A 443-nucleotide genomic window follows, 5' to 3' on the forward strand; every position below is an offset into this window, starting at 1 on the left:
GTTTTCCTTAAGAAATAAAATCATCCCATACAAGAAAACCAAAACATTATAACAAGTAAAATATATATGGTTATTCCCCAGAATTATGTATGACAGCTTCCATTACAGCTACAGCGAGTGTTTCTCTGAATAGAGGTTATTGCATGAAATAACAACCAAACAGCTGATTTCCGTGCCAGCTATGTCACAGATACAATGACTTTATGGCATCTATATTTCTTCCAATATACAAGTATGGGCAAAAAAGAAAATAAAAAACTATGTTAAGGAAGGGAAGAAGAGAGAGAGAGAAAAAATTGAACAGGAATGGAGTTAAAGGAGAAACGGAAGAAATTTATAAGAAACTTATTCCTATACATACATAAATGTACGAGTACAGTTTGCCTCATAAAAAAGAGCTTCTACGTTTGATTATAACACTTGGGAAAACTTATCTCGCACTC

Source organism: Penaeus monodon, chromosome 22, assembly GCF_015228065.2.
Source record: "Penaeus monodon isolate SGIC_2016 chromosome 22, NSTDA_Pmon_1, whole genome shotgun sequence".
Lineage (NCBI taxonomy): Eukaryota > Metazoa > Arthropoda > Malacostraca > Decapoda > Penaeidae > Penaeus > Penaeus monodon.